Raw genomic sequence first — 20,805 nt, forward strand, 5'->3', positions numbered from 1 at the left:
TTGGTTGACTTGAGTAAGTGAACTGTTGCTAAAATCAAAATAATGCGTTATATTACTTATGTTATAGCATGTTATTGAATGCTTACTATACTAATGTTACTCTATGCTTAGTAAAGGATAAGACTGGCGATTCGAGAACCATTTTCCCGAATTGTTCAAATATGTATGAAACTAATAAATCAATGAGGCACTTTGATGATTGATATTATATCCAATAATATGACTGTTTCATACTGATATGATGTTTGTATCCTTAATGATCGGACAAGGATTCTGAAAAAAAGATTCTGTAGATTCTTTTATAGAATTTTATAATTCTATAAAATTTAATAGAACACGGATTCTGTAGATTCTTGGTTAGTGTTTAAATCATCAACTTTACATTGCTTTATTGATTCATACAATAAGTAGGCCTACATCTTCAAAATGATAGGGAGAGAAAAATAAGCAATATGTTGCTTGCAACATAGATTTGCATTTCTATCTAAATTACGTTTTTTTCGATTATTGATGAAGTTTGTTTTTGTTTCCAGGAATGCGTGGAGGAACCTTCCAACTGTAAATAGCAGGTTAGTAATTTCATGATTTTTTCTGTATTATATATTTTTGATCAGTGCTTGATTTCTCCGTATCTTTTTAAAAATAATGATTTTCTAATTTCAAATTATTTTCATCATAAACGTTTATGGAAGCTCTGTAAGTACAACTTCCTTGTATCATACAATATCTGGAAACTAGAATAATAGTTTGGAGTTTCAGTTTGATACTTAGGTAGGCGTGAGGTAATATTTTTCTGGTTGAAAAAATAATATATTATTATAATATGGATTTCATGTATTTCTATCTCTTGCTTTCGAGTAAAAGAAACACGAAAATCGTTCGTCATGCTCTGTGAAAATATCATTGTTTTTAAACCCCATTCATTCAATATAGATGATATTCACCAAACTCTGCTTCTACGTTGTTATACTTACAATAAAGGATTTTTACTTTACATTCTATTATTTATCATAGTTCATAGGATTTATACTTTTATCAAAACAGTCCTCAACTAAGACGCTTAAATGAATATAATAATCAAATGAATAGAATAGATAGTAAATGAATGTTTCATTGCAAAAACCAAGAGAAATACAAAACAGTAGTATTTCAAACAATATTTCTGGTACTATAATAAATACAATAATTTCATACTCACCAAGGAAAATTACCAAACCTAACTAAACGCCTGACTAATACTGTGAATGTCAAATTGATTCCGGCAACTTTCTCTTATAACAACATCAACCTCGATTTTGACTTGGACTCCATTAAACTTTGCTTCTAAAAACTGCTGACATTGCTCATCTTGACGTGAAGCTGTCCATATCAACCTTTCCTTCCAACTTTTAATACGGTGTGTATATACTCTTCTACCATACTTAGTATTTTGTATACTGTGAAGCATCTAACATATACAGTATAGTATCGCTATACACGTCCACTATTTATATACCAGAACTATGAATTAAGTGTGGAGTACTAGAGCAACTTTTGTGACATATAGATCAACCTCAGCAAGTGCAAAGTTGAGGACGAGACTTTTCTCTCTTTTCCCTCATCTGCCCATCCGTCCAGTAAAACTGCGCAGTACGTGAAGTTTGTCATTTAAGAGTTGTGCATCTCCCAATTTGTTTTTATATTTTTATTTACTGTTGAAGTATTAGTGATCGACTTGTTGAACAAAAAGTTGAATTTTCCTCAACTCTTTCTGGACCGTGAAATCGTTACTATTTTTTGCTTTTTTAAAATTATAAGATTTAATGATCTATAATTGTAATGTTTCTGCGTAATCGTAGTTATCTTTGAGGATATAAGGATTGTTTATATTTATTACTATACGAAGTTCAAGAATACGTGAAAAATGTATTTTCTGTTCTGGAGAAGTTTCAAATACAATAGAGTAAGCTCTATTGACAAATGATTTCTAAGAAAAGTGAACTTGAAAATTGCAGTTGAAGTGAGTTCAATCAACTGAGAAAAGTTCCAGTGAAAATTAAAAACGATCGACATTGGTCTTCTATCTTTCTTGAATCAAGTGGTCAGTGTTTATCAGTATTGGGAACAAATAACTTATCATTGTATTACTCCACATTTGAAATGGGAGGATGTGTGTGTCTGCCTACGGGAATAATACGTAAGGAATTTTAGGAATGATGAGAAGTTTTTAAAAACATAACCCAACGTTATAAATTTGTACACTGACGGTAAGCTTCCCACTCCCTCCCAAAGTATAGTGAATACAATGGACGGTCATTGAGCCTACAATCCAGACGTACATCAATTATCGTATAAATTTGAACAAGTTACTCACCAACATGCACAGATGTCATATTATATACAAAACCTACAAATTATGAGAGGATCAAGCTCTGACATGTCACATTATATGAGAAAAACAGTTACATTTAAAAAAAAAACGTAGAAAGTCGTTGACCCTGTAATCAAGACGTAGCGTGAATATATATATATGTATTTGTCTTGAGCTTGAACAGAATGCACTTAATACTGTAGACTCAACAAGCTACACCAAGATGACACATTATACAAAAAAATAAAAAAAGGACAAGCGTGATACTCTGATACAATACAGTTTTAGAGGAAAATAGAGGCTTCAATAAAAAACCACAGTATGTCAGTTCAAACTGTCTGCATTCTTCATGAATAAGATCAGTGCTCCCAAATCAAGCAATACTGACAATTTGAAGTGAATATGTTAGGAACAGTATGAGATAAAGAAGCATTGTACTGAGCGAGAGACGTGAGAGTGGCAGAAGAAAGAGTGTGTACTTAGTGTTGCGATGGAGAGGCAGCTGACAGCGAGTGGTGATAGGGAAGATGGATGATGTTGTGCCGTTGAGATCTGTCCGGTGAGACTCCGGGGAAGAGATGCATGGCAAGGTCTAGGCTTAGTGCCTTCTAAAATCCAGGCCTAAAATTATTATCATTCACCTGTTGATGAAGATTTGGGCGTTTGTCAGTATTGTTATGCCTCAACTGAATAAAGTTCGATTTTTGGTGTTTAAGGAATTTTTCAGGAATTTGATACCTTGAGTTGAATCACGTCAAGACAAATAGTATAAAATTAAGATATTCTGTAAAAGAAACTCGGTTGAATAATATCATAGCTCCTGAGTGATATCAGTTTTTGCTGTCAAAGGAATCATCATTCAAAAAATTAATTCAATTCCAATTGTTTGAAAGCTTCTACAGCAGAGTTTTAATGCTTCATTTATGAAGGAAGACAGCTTCGTACAGAAAAAATAGGTTCTAATGACTTTCATGGATTGGAGAACGATTTTTAAATTCATCGTGATTTGAAACTTCCCTGAAAAGTTATCAATTCATTATTAATTGTAATCATCTATACCTTTCCTATCATGAGTTGTATTATCACTATTCGATTTATGACAGGTAACGTTCTGTTCATATGGAGATACAAATTTCATTCTTCACTAATTCCGAATTGTAGTTGCTCACAAACAAAAATTTAGGAATATTTCCGTAGCGTCCACGTTTCTGAAAAAACAAGCACAATACAGAGTCAACGAAATGTAACCAACAGGTAAACTAAAGCTGGTTGGAACTTTATTCTGTTGAAGTTTCCCTTTCCGTTTAAACCGCGTTTAAAATCCAATTTCGTAGATTGAATGCCAAATGCTTGCCACTCCCTGTGGAATACCGCTGGATGTGTAGACGATCTTCCTCTCACCTCCTCTCGCTCTTACACTGCATATATACTCTGAGCCTACATATTCTCTCTCTCTCTTATTTTCAAAACACTAATCAACACGCTCTTGTATTTCCAGTAGTGGTTGTTTGCTGAATTATATTTGCCGTTTCACTCGTGAAGCTCTAGCTTTCTGAAAAGAATATTGAATTGTTAGCATGCATTTCAAAATAACACATTTTTTCTCCTAATTCAACATTGGCATGACTTGTGCGATTTGCATTGTTGTAGATGGCATTGAAAATTGAATAGTGATTGTAGACTGAATTAGTTAGACTTCAGGCTAATCTTGCTCGAAAGTTTATGAATCATGTCGTTCAGTTTGTAGTTGAGTAGTGGAATGAAAGTTAATGGAATGTGTTTACTTGTTAATAATGTTAAGGCTATGAGAGGTACATCTGTCTAGGGATGGTAATATAAATTTGAACTTATTGAATGAGCAAGGGATGTTGGCCTATTAGTGAATGCAATATAGGAATGAATGATAATAGGTTCTTCAAAGTTTGAAAAATATGAATATTTATTTGAAAGATGAATTTGTTTATATTATAAAATAATAGCCTACAAGGAATATTGTAATATTTTTTTGGTATATCAGGTTTAATAAAACTATTTATAGAATATTATCTTATGCAATCAATCCAATCCAAATGGAAATGAAATGATCCCCTCTACAAGATTAATAATACAAAAAACAGTTATTTTTTATTCATTTTAGCAGAAATATAATGAAACGAAAGAATTCACTTTCAATAATAATTGTGAAAATGTCTGGAAGCATGCAGTTACTCCAATTAATTGAACATGAATGCATCTTAAAAATATATTTATTTTTATAACTGACCGAGCGAAGTGAGGTCTAAGATTCAAGTTGACGGTTTGGCATTTCTCTTAATGTTTAAATGTTTGAATGTTTGAATGTTCAAATGTTTATATGTTGCGCATTTACGGCGAAACGCGGTAAAAGATTTTTATGAAATTTGACAGGTATGTTCCTTTTTTAATTGCGCGTCGACGTATATACAAGGTTTTTGGAAATTTTGCATTTCAAGGATAATATAGAAGGAAAAAGGACCCTCCTTCATAAGCCAATATTAGAGTAAAAATCAGACCATAGTATTATTCATCATAAATCAGCTGACAAGTGATTATACATATGAGTGTGTAGAAGCCAGTCTATTGCTGTATTTCCATAAGGTCTATAGTTTCAATCAGATACTTGTGGGTGTGAATACTGCGTGAGGTCTACTGTTCACAGAACTACTAGTAGCCTACACTCGATTCAAGCACAATTGGTGGACAATAATGGCTTGACTCAATCTGATAAAGAACTTTCTCTGCATTTCATCTTAATCATTTTTAAGCCTTATATTATAAATTATAAATAATTTATAGGACGTCTTCTGGCCTTTTAAAGTTACTGATGATATAAGTTTACTATAAATTTAATTGAGGTTTTTTCCAGAGATTTAAAATCTATGATCCAGGAAACCAATAATTATCAATGAAAAACACAGATTGAAATTGTCAACCACTTTTGTTATTATATAATAGACCTAATATATAAACAGAATCTGGCTTTGTGGCTTTAAAATAATATTTAAATAATTTAATATAATTTGATATATAATTAGTATAATAAAAGTGGTTGACAATTCCAATTTGTTTTTCATTATAGAAAAGTACCTCAACATCACTCACAACACAACTGTAATGGTAAATTTATGATCATCTAATACTTTATTGATAGAATATTTCAAGTTCTTTCAATAATAAAACTCAGAACTCTGGTAAAACGTTTGAACTTCAAATGATGAAACCTCCATTGCATTCATATAACATTCAGAGCTACTGACTCGAGTACCAGAAATAATAATAGTCCCAACCTATCCAAATAAAAGTTCGATGAACCAGAAAAATGACGAGACCCAAAAATACCCATCTGGCTTGTCATATAAAATTATTTCTTCGATCCGAAGTCATTTACGATGAGTTGTCAGAATGGGTTTGGCTAGTTTATTCCTACAGCAATGGAGCCCATATTGACCTAGGACTTTCGGGCACGACAAGGTACAGTGCATATATATTTTCAATTCGTTCCTCTTTTATCAGGCAGACAGAAGTCGGTAAATTGAATATAAAATACGACCACTTCTGCTCTGCTCTGTATCGCTCGGGGACCCTATTCTATTTTATGGATTTATTCGGAAGGTATGGGAATGCTCTCTGTCTTCTATCATATTGTCGACGAATGATTGAATATTGTGCTCAATACAATCGGGCATCCATGTAGAAGTTGGCAATTCTCTAGTTTTAAATAGAATTTGAACAATGGGATGTCGAATAGAAACAATTGAAACACTGTGCTTTTGTTAAGATGAAGTATTCGAATTTTCATATTCTAGTTCCAAATCGGTACTTTAGAGAATTATTGTTATAAGAGTTCTAAAGGAATTTATAGTATCTTCTTCAAGTATTTTATTGAACTTCAAATACTTCATAGTACTACATAGCCTTAGTCTGCGAATGAGCATAATTTTTCCAGCTATCTTTAGCCAGCATAACAAATTATTCCATTTTTCTATGTGATTCTCATCTGCTACAAGACAAACTCATTACTGAACGTTATCAAACGCTGGCCTTATCTGAAGAAAAATCTCCAATAATAAGAGAAAAGGGTGAAGCTCACGAGTCTTCACAGTCCTTGACTTACATTGTTTGCTCCACTCATCTCTCCCTCTTCTCCTCTCTTCTCTTTTCTCCCTTCAGCCCTATTTTTTCTCCTCCTTACACTTATACTCTCTTTCACATTCTCTATTTTTTCCTGGGAGAGAAATTTAATGAAGCCTGAAGAAGTGGATTAGTAGGTGCCGATAAGTATGTTTATCTGTCGGTAGGCGTTGCTGCCTTTAGGCGTGAACTAACTTAATTCTGGTTAACAGACAGGAATACTCTACCTCAACTTTCATTCCCTTTCCTCATTCAAAGTTATCATCATATTTCCTTCTCTCTAACGCATCTGCTCCTCACTGATTCTCTTATTTTCCATAGTTATTTAGTCAGAAACACTAATCGATGATATGGCTCAAACATATATGCTGAGCTTTCTCAAATATCTTAACTCCTAATTCTTTCCCCTACTTATTGTTCCTCTCTTTTCTGCGCTTTTCTTCCATTAGTTTTTCCTCTACTCATAACAACTCCACAATGTTCTGATTTTTTTGTCCTTTCATTTTCCTCATCATTTTCAAGAGGAAAGTAGCTAAATTGAGAGAAATGAGACAAAAAGTACTTATAGAGACACCATCTCTCTTTTCCTCTACATTCATATTTGTTTCCTCTTTCTCTCTTTATCGGCATTGTTTCTCATTGCCGTTTTCCCGTTCTTCTACCTTTTTCGTTCTAAACGACTCCATCTCTAAGTTTATGGAATAATTAGCCATTTTTGTTTTTCTGGTCTCTTATTTCTCTCATTAACACAACGATAGCAATACCCTATTATACCCTATCTACCCTTTATTATTTTATTTCTCTGTCTATCCTTTTCCCTGTCTATTCTTCTCTTTCTCGCTTTCCAATGACGCTTTTCTTTCCCAACCTCCCTACTCCTTGCATTCACAATTAAATTCTAGTTCTCTCTTCTTCATTTCTCCTTCTCAAGCTCTTTGAGGATTATCATTCTTGAGGGACTACTTTTCTCGCTAGTCCTTTTTTCTGAGTTCCTGTCCCTCTGCAGTATTCCTGCCTCTGTTATCTCCCATTATATTTTTGTACATATTGTTCTTTGTCACTCTTGTTAATTCCAGACATGAGCTTGCTTTCGTCTCAAGGTGAATCGTTATGGAACGTTGCAGCCTTGACCTCTTGAGTAAGTAAGTAATCTCATCATTATCTCCCGTTTTGAACCAGAATTTTTTTCTCGATTTCTTAACAAATGATTTGTTAAAATCATTGCTTGATTTGATGAAGAAGAAACTTGTAAATGTTGCGAGCTCATCACATTCCATCATAAGTTCATTACTGGAACTATTGAGTTATTCAAAAACTTGAAACTTGAAAGCTAGTAGGGAGAGATTTGAAAACTTGGTACGCACAAGAAATTGCTAAAATTTTGAACGTAGCTTACGATCATTGATCGATTTCATTGACAGTTTTGAAAAGTGGGAATTTTAAACTTTAAAGATGAATTTTTAAAAAAATGTTGGAGGATTTAAGTTTTAAAATATTTGAATAAAAAATATTCCAAATGCTCAACTCAATCTTACAAGTCAGTCCTCACCAAACAGTTTCCTGCCAATGAACTTCTGGGTAATAAATCTATTACTCATAACACTGGTTCAAGCTCATACACATTCATAAGAGCATTTATACAGATTCCTTAACTTCTGTAAAATTAATGTGATTCTCCACAATTCAAGCGAATAATCATTTTTGAATCAATAAAAACAGTTAGTATATTTTTAAAAAGAATATCAAAATCTTCTTCAGTCACGAACTTCTTTTTAAAGAAGACTAGCCATAAGCTATAGTAATAATCTCTATCAACTGGATACTGCCTATTAACTGAATTCCCCATGAATAACGTTGATGCTTCCCATTCAATCAACGTTGCAGTTTGATTAATCAATAGGGTTCCTACTACAGCTTATTGTTTTCGACACTCGTGCCCCTCTCGATTTGGTGAAAGGCATCAGTAGCTTTCCCATTTCTCATGAAGTTAAAAGAAGGTTATCAGCAACACCCCAGTCTGATGCTCTGTTCCAAAGAAGAAGACATCGGAAACAATTCGTTGTTACGTTTTGACAACAACAATCGTCTCAGTTCGATATTGACATCAAGACGTAAACTTCATCAAGAACCATACTCCACAGATCAAATACCTCTCATTTCGTTTTCATTCTCTCTTATATTTTCTGAAAATAGCTACACAGTTTTCACTTTCTGGTCTGACATTGGACTACATCGTGATACTGATATCGAATTGTTATTAAACGTGTAGGTTATGAGTGGAAATAAATGAGTCGGTCGATAGGATTCGCACAGACAGGAAATTGGAATTCAGTTCTCGTGTTTTCTCGGCGCCCGCGTGTCAAAAACGAGAACTTCGTATTGGAAACTCATCTGTGGCAGCGAATCACTCGCACGAGTCTAGTGAAGGGGGGCTGCGCAAATGACAATGCAAATCTCATTTCCAAATAAATAATAGGGGGGAGCCATCTCATTGGCGAATGTATACGTAGGAAACATTCTCATTCCTGAATAAATATGTGGGGAGCTGTCTCATTGCTGAAGAAATATAATGTAGAGAACTAGTAATAAACAGGGATGTGAAGGGAATAATAATAATAATAATATATAGGAAACTTTCTTATTGGCGAATAAATAGAATTTTCTCAATATTGAGAGTACCGTATGACAAGCGCGAGTTATGATTTTGCTTGAGACTCGAAACTCGGTGAGTGTGAATGCCTATATAGTGAGATTGACTTTCAACTGTCTGCATTCGTCGAATGGGAAGAATTGATGTTATTCATAATGAATGCTGACAGTTTTAAGTGATTGTCACACTAATTTGATTTGTGAGGTTGGCAGGCGCATGTCATGAGTCCAATATTCGTCATGGTGACATTGTGAGGAGGATCAATAATGTTGTGGGTAGCTTGAACTTTGGTGTGGATGATGATATTGAAATAGTTTAGTATTCTCTGATTTTTCATCGTATGGTATCACTTTAAAAATATTGATCAAATTCTTGATGCGTAATTAGTTTCATATTTCCTAATTTTTCATTTTGTTATATTGTATTACTTTGTTGATTGATTGTACCGTTGGTGTTGGTTGGAGTCGTTTAATCGTTACACTCCCCAACCTCGATTTTTCTTTACCTGAATGATTGATTGAACCGTTGATGTTGGTAGAAGTTTTATATTCCCATAATTTATAATTTCTCCATGTGATACTATAATGTTTCATGATGAAAATAATAATAAATTATGGATGATTAATGACTCATTAATATCAATATCAATCTGAAGACTATAAAGCCATATTAAAACTATATATTAATCTATTCAGAAGTGAACAGAAAATATGAAGTGATAAAAGCAGCATTCAAATCTATACAAGAGAAATTAGACTAGGAAATCATTTGAAAAATTGAATGCAGATTAGAGACATCGGTTTCCAATCGCTGATCTATTCACGAGTTCCATCCATATTCCACCTGCCATTTATTGACTGTTTTTCATTCTTTTGTTTCTCTTCTCATTGCTTGAGTATAGTCTCTGGATTCCAGTGAGCATCTTCAGAGAAATATTAAAGTAAACTTCACAGAAGCCGTTAACTAATTAATTCTTCCACCCGGTTGTTTGTACGTCTATTTCTATTGCGGATGTAACGATTTAATCACTGGAAAATGATGTTATGGGAAGGAAGGGAAAACAAAGAATCAATCGTACGACAACGTGATTCTACAACTGTGAATTTTAGTAGACGTTCCGCGTACTTGTGTACTGCTACTTCAATCAGAGCTATTCCTGGGAATATTATATTACTAGCCGTCAGTCTCGCTTCGCTCGCCATATCCGTTTAGCCAGACGTTTAGTCTGGACCCCCGATTGGATCGTCTTAACATATGATAAAAATATGACAAAACATTTCAAATTTGGTAGGTGTGTTCAGTTGGCCCTTTAGAGGCGCAATAAGAAAGGATTTGGAAAAATTTTCAAAGATACGCCCAAAATCTGCGTTTTCTCATCTTCATCGAGAACAAATAAACAGAAAATGTTCAAATTTACTACAGAAGCTCAGCTGGGGTGCAATAATGTTGTGTTAGAAGAAGTTTGAAATAAAGCCAAAGATACGCCCAAAATTAGCGTTTTCTCAGCTTTTCTGCGTTTTCTCACCTTTTTCAATAATTGATGGAAATATATTTAAAAAAATTCAGTACACAGGTTTAGCTGAGGTGGAAGAATTTTGTTCGCCAAAGATACGCCGATATAGTAACAGGTGTTTTTCGAGATCAAATTGACATAATACCTTCAAATTCGGTACAGAGGTTCGGCTGAGGTCTACATGCAGGCGAGCGAAGCGAGCCCGCTGATCTCATTTTTGGACGATCCAGTCGGGGGTCCAGAGGGCGGAGCCCCCTGGCTAGACGGATATGGCGAGCGAAGCGAGCCTGACGGCTAGTAGTAGTATAGAATACAAATCCTAATTTGATGCGACAAAACGAATAGTTGGTATTACTCACACCTCTTGATGTAATGTGAATTGAAACGCCATAGGTGGGTGAGAAGCTGGATTAGAGAGCTGGATAGCTGCTCAATTATGCAGGAGTCTGAATTAGCTTTGGCATTTGTCGTCTACCAGACTCGGTACCCGTGACCTGAACGTCATAAGCTACAATCAAGTACTAATTGGTTTGGTCTATTCTGCACCGTAAGCTTCATTTTACACTTCCATTAACTAGTGCATTTGATATCGGTTACGATCAGAAGCTATCAATTAGTAATATCGAATATAAAGTCATATAAAATAATTTCATAAATCTAAATCAATTGAATTATAATTATATTGATTCTACTAGACTTGTCTAACTACTAGAGCCAATCAATCTGAGGGTTGCCAATTCAATCCCAATATTTCTCTGTGAAAAACAATTATAAGCTAAACAATACACATGTAGAACTAACTTCCTTAATAGTTGCGGGTATAGTAGTAATTACAATTTAATACAATTGTATTCAATCATAAGGTAAACAAAACACGTGTGTTATTTGAGAGTTGCGAGTTGTGTATAATGCTACTTACAAGAATATTGAAACATGGCTTCAGAAAATGTCTGCTATTTCTGTCACATTTCACTATATAAAGTGGGAATCACTTCATATTGTCACCCTTGTTTGTATGGGGAGCTTTGGTGTTATTGTTTCAGGGATGCTGACAGATTGAAGTGAATTAGATTATTGTTGAAGGAGACATTTTTACTGTCTTTCCATCAAACAAAACTACCAGGTAGCTCTCAGGATTTTCTTTAAAATTCACTTATCCGTATACACAATTTCTAGTGTATTTTACCTAAATACTTTTGTATTTATCTCCTATAAACGACTTCTTTCTATCATCACTATCGTCTCATACCTTTCTGTTAGACAAAGGAATTTCAATTATTCAAGTGAAATAATTGAACAAACTCGGCCATCAATAGGAGCCCTTGCATGAACTCAGAAATTACTTGACATTCATTAATTCGAACTGTCAATTTGATAAAAATGCATCCTCAAAAAGTATTCCTAATTATTATTAGAAGTTACGGTGGAGTTTTGTGTTCACAAAGCTCCACCCTGACTTCGAAGCGCCATGTTTTAATAAGCTATTACAGTATATCAAATCCAGAGCCTCGACTTATGCAACGTATGCAACCAAAATTGAAAATATTTCTGTTTCTATTCCCATTTAAAATCAGCTACAGTGGGGTTGACTTTCGACTGTCTGTTTTCCTTTTAGATGACATCGATGCATTAATGCTGTCAGTTTTATGTGAATTCCACTATAGCGTAGGTGGTGTACCTAAATCCAGTACATGTCGGAGTGCAAGCTCGATACGTGTAACGAAATTTGTAGCGTCGAATTAGAATCTAATCAGCGAGGTGTACTGCACTGTTTCTAGCCTGGGGTGTGTGTTGGGCTACAAAGAGTCCTGTGACAACTATGTGAGCCTATCAAAGGATCCACCAGTGGAGAGTGGCCTTGTTTACGGCTGTGTCATTGTGAATTCTGCATTGCTCGGGGAGGAGGATCAGGAAGAATTGGAATTTGGAGAGTAGATGGCAGGGGAGGAGGGAGAATGGCTATAGAGAGGAACGTGTGCACAAAATGTGATGGATAGGGGAAGAGGGTCAGATAGAATAATGGGCTAGAAATTGGAGAGATACCAGAAAAGGGTATAAAAGAGGGGTCAAAAGGAACGAAAACAGTTGGAATTTTATAAAAAAGAAGATGAAGAAGAGTGAATTTATTGAGAAAAATAAATAGATTCAATTTCGGATGAAGCAAAAAAGAGGATGAAAGAAATGGGTAGAGAGGAAGGGAAACATGAACATGAATAGACAGAGTTAGAATAGAAAATTAGAATAGAATAAGAAGATAGAATGCGAGCTATATGATAGCAAACGAGGAATAGGATAGAATTTTGAGAACTGTCAAAAAGGAAAAGGTGAAGAGGATAGAACAAGGTTAAAAGACAAAAGCAAATAAGAGAGAGAGAGAGAGAGAGCGAGGAGAGAGTGTGTGAGAGAGAGTGAGAGAGAGTGAGGGATGAACGAGAACAGAGAGTAGAGACGAATGATTAAATATAAAAAATTGAATTGAAGAGAAGAGGAGAAAGAGAAGAGAGTTTGAGGGGGAAATTCCGTTTGAAACGGAAACAGAGAAAAGAGTAGTCGGAATGATAGGAGCAGGAATTAAAATATATGAAAGGTGAAAGACGTGGAGAGAGGCGAGGATAAGAGATAGAAGGTAGAAACTGAAACAGACAAGTGGAATAGGCAGACGGAAAATGGGAATAAACAAACGAAGATGAATATATTCGAATTTGGTTAGCGAATGGAGGAACACAACAATTACAATGAAGTTTGCAGAAGAGGAGTTTAAAGAGAAGTGAGAGAAGCTTGATGACAGAGAATGTGATTATGAGAGAGATAGAGGAAGAGAGGTACCAGTATCATGTAGCCAGTCCTGAAGCTTGATAGTATTAAACGTGGATTGCAATTGGTTAATTACTGTTGACACCTCTGATCACTCGGATGTAAACTGGAATGGACGGTTACAATTGCTCTGCAATGGATAATGGAGGAGTTGTAAGGGATCTCTCATTCTTATTCCCTCATTCTTGTCACTAGTTGTATAGAGTGGCCTACGGCACTAGTTTTCTCTTTATCGCATCACAGATATCAGTGAAATTTATAAATTCATCTCCTTCAAATACATACCGTAAAATCTAATTCCTCACGTTCCAATCGAATCTGCAACACACGTCAATAGTAATAATCACTAATCTCAACAATATACAGAACATACCTGACCTCAGAATCACTGAATCTGGATGACTGATGAAATTGATGAACTTGTACTCGGACTTGGAATGATAGGCTGTTTGTTGCATTGGAAGGTTTATATAATTGTCTACAACTAGATACTATCACTTTTTAGAAAGATCTCTGTTGGATCAGTCGAATCCATCAATCAGGCCATCAAGCTGAGTTTGAATCAATCCAATTTTGTTCTTCAGCTTGCAAAATATCAATATATTCAAGCCTAACAATAAATGATTTCAAAATTCTCCAGAGCAAGTCTTACTAACCTACAACTTCAACCATGAAGTAAGTTTATTCATTTCAGTTGCTGGGTCAATACAAGAGGAATAACGTCTTGACTTCATCGTTACACGATTTTGTTTCCGGAGTGGAATTCTCCATAACAAAAGGATGTGAGAACTGAAACTTTGTTCGGTGGAAATTGAGGTGAAGTCACATGTTCGCAATGCTTGCAATGATCGCAATTCCTGATTTCCATTCCTAAGTAATATGGTTTTTCGAGGTCTAGTGCCGAATTAATAGAAAGTTATTACAGCAGTAGTAATTATAGCAAGATAACATTCAAAGGAATAATGTCCAAAAGACATTAATGTCAACTTAATAATTATCATTTCTTTGCCATTCATTCATGTAATAATATGTCATCCTCTTTATTGAACAAGTCATTCCAGAACTCATTGGAGTGATTAACTCACAAGCAAAAGCACATACAAGGCTTGTATCAGTGGCAGAACGTAAATCAGATTGGTGCCTGATTGCATTAATTTTCCATGCATTTTTGAGAGCATCTGTCATCGTCTGCATTTATCCATCCTTGACCTGCAAGCTATTTTAGAATAGTCGATAAGAGAACATCGACTATTGACCATCGACTTTGCACTGTCTTTAATGAATACTTGGACCTTGCTGGATGTCCACTATCAACTATCCCGCTTACATAATTGATGCGAATCGATTGAACAAAGCGTCTTCTTGGGGCCGACTGCTTCTATTTGTGGAAAACGCGACATTTCCATTGATAGAAAAGTGACTAAACTATGCACGTAATCAATGGAGGATGGTTGATACTTTTGTAGTAGGATTTTTCTACCTCTAGTGGGGATGGTTTGTTATCAAAGGATTAGCGAAATGAAATTTTTGGACACTTCTTGGAATAACTCTTTCAAGTTCTTCAAAATTGCGTTGTGAAAATATTACAAAATATTCCCATCAATCATCGTGTTTGCGACTTGTTCATTTTGATGTTTAAATGCATCAAAACATGTTAAATTCTCGCAGAACAGAGATGATGTTTGAAGTTGTTGCTATAACAATGGAGTTACTATGGTGGTGTTGACTATGCCATGCTATCTGAATCGGTTTCTCCCAGTCCTGTAGGAACTAATTTACTTTCTGTCCTGTTCCAGGGAGTTTTAAATGACTTTACTTGACATTTAGGAACAATTACTCTCTGTTCCATTATGTCAATATCTAAATCCAAGAGATTGAAACTTCATCAAGCTACTTGAAGTTACTAATACAGAGTGTGGGAACTTCCACGTGACAAACCTAATTGGTCAGTTGAGCTTATCTTGTCAGTGTTATTCGAATCAATCGATGAGCTGGAAGCTAGCTCACGGACCAATTAAGATCCTGTCCTCACATAAATGTCTGTGCACTCGCTTTGTAGAGCTCTTCTCCTTATTCTTCTCCACTCTTCTTCCCAACTCCTCCTCCTCCTCCTCCTCCTCCTCCTCCTGTCTCCCTTCCCTTCTTCTCTTTCCTTGCATTGTTCATCGCAGAGCTTCCAGTCTCCTTGACATGACAAAGCAGAGAGGGTCAGCACTGTAGCCTAATGCTATGTGGATTACAGACTCCGAAAGCCCTCTATTTCTTGCTTTCTACCCTTTATCGCTGCTACGACTGGACTGTGTGGCTAATTCTTGTCATCGCTTTCACTCATTCCAACCGTCTAAACTAGGTTCTGTCTCTTGTTATTTCGTGTGTTTTTACTTTCCTTGCCCTATTACTATAGGTAAGGAAAGTATTGCTTTCCGAAAAAAATTGAGGTACCCCAATTTCTAAATTTCTATACGTTTCAAGGCCCCCTGAGTCCAAAAAAGTGGTTTTTGGGTATTGGTCTGTATGTGTGAGTGTGTGTGTGTGTGTGTGTGTGTCCCGCACCGAGCACGCTCCGCCCTCGTACCGCCCTCGTTCCTCCATCGCACCGCAGTCGCACCCATCATGAACGTTACGGAGTGACGTTCGGTTGCGGAGCAGAGCAAAAGTCTGTACGCACCTTATGAGTGTATGTGCGTCTGTGTACACGATATCTCATCTCCCAATCAACGGAATGACTTGAAATTTGGAACGTAAGGTCCTTACATATAGTCTAAAGATCCGACACGAACAATTTCGATCAAATGCGATTCAAGATGGTGGCTAAAATGGCAAAAATGTTGTCAAAAACAGGGTTTTTCGCGATTTTCTCAAAAACGGCTCCAACGATTTTGATTAAAATTATACCTGAAATAGTCATCGATAAGCTCTATCAACTGCCACAAGTCCCATATCTGTAAAAAGTTCAGGAGCTCAGCCCCATCTATGCAAAGTTTGATTTAAGATTCTCAATTATCAGGCTTAAGATACAATTCAAACAAAAATTTTGAGTGGAAAAGATTGAGCACGAGAATCTCTACAATTAATGTTCAGTAACATCTCCACCTAAAATTAAAAATAAGCTCGAAATTCGAGAAAATGTGATTATACAATAGCAAACTGTTGGCAACTGTTGATTCTATTAAATGATTCACTATGAAGAGATAGCAGACCTCGTGTGTCTTCAGCGTTATTGCCCTGTCACCAGATGGCTCTAATCTTTGAATAGTAGACTTGAGATGCGCGGGAACACTAGCGTCAGGTGATCAATTTTCATAACGGCAAGGAAAGTTGTGCGAGTGCGCCACACCAGATATTTGAAATTTTAATTCATTCATATTTGTTAGTCTGCTCACAAGCATTTCTTGCAGCCGGTTTGAATTCGGTTTCATTCGATACCACTTATCAGGTATAAATGATGATACCATTTGAATGACATCACACACATTTCACGTCATCACACATTTTTCACGAGCATCTTGAATGTTCTTTCAAGATTTTGCAGTCGTGGTGAAGATTTTGGTTTCAATCGCTAACACTAATCAGCTTTTAATGTTTCACGAGCATCTTGAATGTTCTCACAAGGTGTTTTCAAGCTTCTTGCAGTCGTGGTGAAGATTTTGGTTTGTTCGCTGTCACTAATCAGCTGTTGATGTTTCACGAGCATCTTGAATGTTCTCACAAGATGTTTTAAAGCTTCTTGCAGTCGTGGTGAAGATTTTCGTTTCCATCGCTATCACTAATCAGCTGTTAATGTTTCATGAGCATCTTGAATGTTCTCACAAGATGTTTTAAAGCTTCTTGCAGTCGTGGTGAAGATTTTGGTTTCGATCGCTATCTCTAATCAGATGTTGATGTTATTCTGATGAACGGAGATCTAAACCTAACCATACTGATCATACTGACCATGCTTCACAATGTTTGTGACTTTATGTTACATGTAGGTCGATCGTGATCGCGACTCAATTGAAAGCTGAATATCGACCTGACCGTTCTATTCTTACCTTTACGTTATTGAAAAAAATTAACAGTTGAATGAGTCATGATTCTCCGGTGGATGAATAAAGGATAATATTAGGATATTTGAGGATAATTCTCTAGTTATACAGAGAAAAAAATCTACTTTCAATCTTCCAGGAACTCTCTCCCAAGTCATTGGAAAAAATTATTTCTTGGATCTCTTGGGGAAGAGAATTCTTCCTCATTAAAATTGATAACACTCATAGAGCTTATTAAGTGAATGCTTTAATCGTATGAGTTAATTATTTGTTTCTTCAATGTATAAAGACTCATGAATTGAGGAAACATCAATCAATCCTGACAAACGAATAAGCTTATATCTGCTTTATCAGTGAAATTTCATAAATTCCCAAATTCTACAGGCTTTAAGCCTAACCTCACGGAATTATAACTGAATTAATAATATTGTTGTCATCCATACACTGGGAAAAAATGTAAACAGTATATTTTTGAATAAAATTCAAAGACGTGAACATAGAACAAAGACGTGTGGATATCTTCCACAATTGAATGAAAATGACTCTCATATTCACCACAAGATCACATTCACAAGAAGACAGATTAAGAAACTGGAATAGCGACTGAGCACAGTTAGTTATCAGAAGCTCTCAATTGTTAGATGGATGCTGCCGGCTGGTGAATCCGAATACCCCAAACGATATACATTATCCGCAGTGAAGGAACTTTGCTAGAGAAAGTAAGCTGCTGTAATATGAATGAGATAAATCAAACGATGAATGGCGTGGTGTGATATTCTGGGGTCTGAGTGCTAGGAGACACACGTCACAAAGCAACTGTGCCAAATAAGTGAGCCATGTATGCGGGATGTGGGCTGTCCCTGCCTAATCCTATTAAGGGATGGTCCTTTTTGGATTGGAGGGGGGTGATGAGAAGTTACATGTATGTTTAGAGTAGCAGGGGGGTCTAAGGAAAGGGTAAAGAGAGGATTGAGTAGTGAGGTAGTCTGAGACGCGAGGTGAGGAATTTGAGTGGTGGTACAAAGGGATGAGTTCTAAGGGGAAAACAAAGGTGGGGTAGGAGGGTGCAAAGAGAAAGCGATGAAAGGGTGAGGAAGGGATAGAGGGGAGTAATTTGGTGATACAGAGAAAAAAAGATAGGCGATAAAGAGGGTGGGAGGATTAGATGAGTAAAGTTGGGATAAGTAGGGGTGGTTAAGAGTTGGTGGAGCAGCTAAATGAGAAAGTAAAGAGTTCGCGATGAGAATTTAGGCAGGGTATGACGTGGGTGGGAGAGAAAGTACAAAGAGGGGGTAATAAATGTAGATAACAAAGAGGAAAAGGGATGATAAAGATGGCAAAAGAAGACAGTGAGAAATTCAAGAATGGATTTAGAAGGATCAAGACAGAATAACGGAAGGTTGGGTGGCTCGAAGTGTGGGACACAAGGAGTGAGTGAGAGATCTAAGGTTGAGCTACGATGATCAAGGGGGTATAACGACGGGTAAGGTGGGAATTAAGGGAGGTTCGTGCTCATTTCTCTTGAGCGACATCTGTGCTGGTAAAGCACCAACTCCCCCTCCCCTCCCCCCGCCTTAATTAGCCTATCAACAAAGTGCTCTCTGAGTTGTCTCTTCGTGCCACAAGTCTCTCTTAACTCTCTCTCGACATGTACAAGGCTGGCCTAGGGCTAGGTCATGGTTGAAATGGGCTCTTATTTTTATTTATTCAATAGGCTACTCTTCATGGCCTTAGTACAGTACATATTTCTTGATCTTCCTGGTACAAAAATATGGTTTTTGTTGCTATTAAACAAATAATTGCTGATTTTGAGTATCAGATGCGTCGTATAATATTAAATCCCTGATCCAGAATATACTGTGAGTGTGTGAAATGCATATCATGAGATATGACTATACTTCGTGTAAATCTTCTCCAGACTTGGAGGAATTTGCGGTGCAGAGAAATGGAGGGAGATCAGCCAATTGCAGTGATGGATTGAGTCATAGGTGGAAGCTTAGTTGTCAATTTGTCGAATAGAATGAGTCGAAACTGTGATTGCAGAGAGGAAACTTCATAACTTTAACATAAGCGCTTGAATACTCACTGGAAATTAGAGAACGCTGGCCGATACACAACGGCAACATAGCAGCTGTTGTATCCCTGCCGCTGTATGCATTCTCTGCTGCGCATGTTCATCCCAAGTCGGAAGCTAATTTGAACAAAGTATAGGTATGAGATGAGATGTCTAGAAGAGTATACATGCTCAGACCAGGGTATGAGATTATTGAAGAAAGATATGGTTTCTATTGATTCTATTGTATAGTTATAGATTATGTATAAAACCATAATGTAGGAAATGTTTCCTATGTGTATCCTATAATGATATCTTTCCTATAATGTATCCTATGTAGGATATTGATTGTATTGTATGGAATGTATAAGAATATACAGACCTACATTCAGCACACCACTCAGACCACTTGTCTAATTCTTCTGATGCTGCTGAGAGCTACGCTAAGTAACCCTGTTGGAAGGGTGACTACTTCAAGGCCAACTCCAAATGTCAGTGATGAGCTTTTTAATCATTTACAGATGGCTCTGAACCCACCTAAAACTGTAGGTCTCTTCCAAGATCTCAATAAGACCCATTCCATTATCCACGCACATACCTCACTACTCACAAGTAAGTTTCATCTTTGAGATGAAACTCAACCATTAAATTCAATTTCATTGTTTTAAATTGTTTTGCACTATTGTTTGTTGTCACACAGAGAATGTGGCTGATTTCAGTTCTCTCCTCCCTCTGATATAATACACTGCTTGAACAGAGAGCAAAACATGCGTTTGTAGCATATAAATGAACATTATAACAATGGAGTAGGTGAACCAGAACAAATAATACTGTACTGTAAAGTGAGACAATAAACATTCGTCGTTCATCCCTCCAGCCGCGTAAATTCTCGTACAAATATTATAATCATCACTCTATTATGAATATTTTGAACAAATATTGTGATTATTCAGAGTGTTTACCGATAATTGAACTTTGGATTATAATTGAGCGTATGGTAGTTACTGACTTCAACACTCTTCGACGTTCATTGATGTGGAGTCTTCTGGTCATCGAATAAACTGGAATAATACTCATTACCATAATATTTGAAATTACGATAGATGGATTTATTCAAGCGAGAAGCTTTGTCATTTCTTGTTTGCACTGACAATACGTGAGAAAACATGCATTTCTATTCTATTCTGAACGAATTTTGCTCTATAAGAAAAATGAACCTCATTTTAGTACCTAATCACTAGTAGCATCGGT

General features: G+C 36.1%; 1 protein-coding gene across 2 annotated transcripts in view; it reads left to right on the plus strand.

The window, feature by feature from the left end:
* Positions 1–20,805, plus strand: part of LOC111064200 — a 241,592-nt gene that overhangs the window by 37,903 nt on the left and 182,884 nt on the right. For both annotated transcript variants that reach the window (XM_039437132.1, XM_039437130.1), the window contains exon 2: positions 534–569. The gene's annotated coding sequence lies outside the window, so the exon portion shown is untranslated. The remainder of the gene's footprint in view (positions 1–533; positions 570–20,805) is intronic.

This window comes from Nilaparvata lugens, chromosome 10, assembly GCF_014356525.2.
Source record: "Nilaparvata lugens isolate BPH chromosome 10, ASM1435652v1, whole genome shotgun sequence".
NCBI classification, from domain to species: Eukaryota; Metazoa; Arthropoda; class Insecta; order Hemiptera; family Delphacidae; genus Nilaparvata; species Nilaparvata lugens.